Raw genomic sequence first — 1,027 nt, forward strand, 5'->3', positions numbered from 1 at the left:
GCCCAGCAGCCTCCAGGTGCCACCCTGGCGGTCCACGTGCAGCATCCGCAGGATCTGGAGGAAGCGGATGCCCCTGCGGAGGAGAAGCCTGTGTCCCCACGGCCCCCGGCGCCTCCCTCCAACTGGCCGTGAGCCGCCACTCACCGCGTGCACCCCCTTGTCCCCTCGCCCTTCCCGGAGCCTGGGCCAGACCTGCACGGTCCTCCCTCCGCCCCCCACCCTAGGCCGCCTCCGGCCGGATCTACCCAGTTTACAGAGGAGCAGACTGAGGTCCCTGGATGGTGAGGTCACAGACAGCGAGGGGGAGCCTGGGCCGGGCCTGCATCCCTCACTCAGCTCAGCCGGGGCGGTCCCGGCCCGAGAGCCTGCAGCCGGCGTACCTGATGGCCGAGGTGGCGAACACCTGCCCCTTGGAGCCCACGCAGAGGACCACCATGGAGGCCACGACCACGATGAGGTCTGTGGGTGGAGAGTTCCCGCGTTACCAGCCTGGCAGCCGGCTCCGCGGAAAGAGCCTGGCGGGTGGAGGGGACGGGGTCCCCCAAAGGGACTGTCCCGGCACCTGCAGAGCCCACCCGGTCCGCCCCAGGCCAGCCTGCAGGCCGCTGAGGGCAGCAGGCACCCCGCTGTGCCGAGCTTGCCCCAAACCCGTCCCGGGAGCAGCGCCTGAGGGCAGGGGGCTGGGCGCTGAGGCCGGCTCCTGTGCTGGGGGACCCGGGAGTCACCCCGCTGGCCTCGGGTCCTGCCTGTCACGGGCAGTGGAGCCTGGGGCCTCCCCCGGAGGCACTCAGGATGGGGGTCCGCCCTGCCCGATCCGCCCTTCCTGGGGCGCTGGCCTGGAATCTCGAGGGGACACTCCGTGGGGACGGACGGGACTCACCGATGATGGAAATGGGCTTCCGGGCGAAGCGCAGCCGCCCCCAGACGCCCACGTACTTGCTCCGGCAGCCGGCTGACCAGAGGCGGACCACGTACTCCGTCCCGAAGAACACGACCAGCACGATCTCCTGTGGGGACAGAACCGTGA

Source organism: Myotis davidii, unplaced genomic scaffold, assembly GCF_000327345.1.
Source record: "Myotis davidii unplaced genomic scaffold, ASM32734v1 scaffold221, whole genome shotgun sequence".
NCBI lineage: Eukaryota > Metazoa > Chordata > Mammalia > Chiroptera > Vespertilionidae > Myotis > Myotis davidii.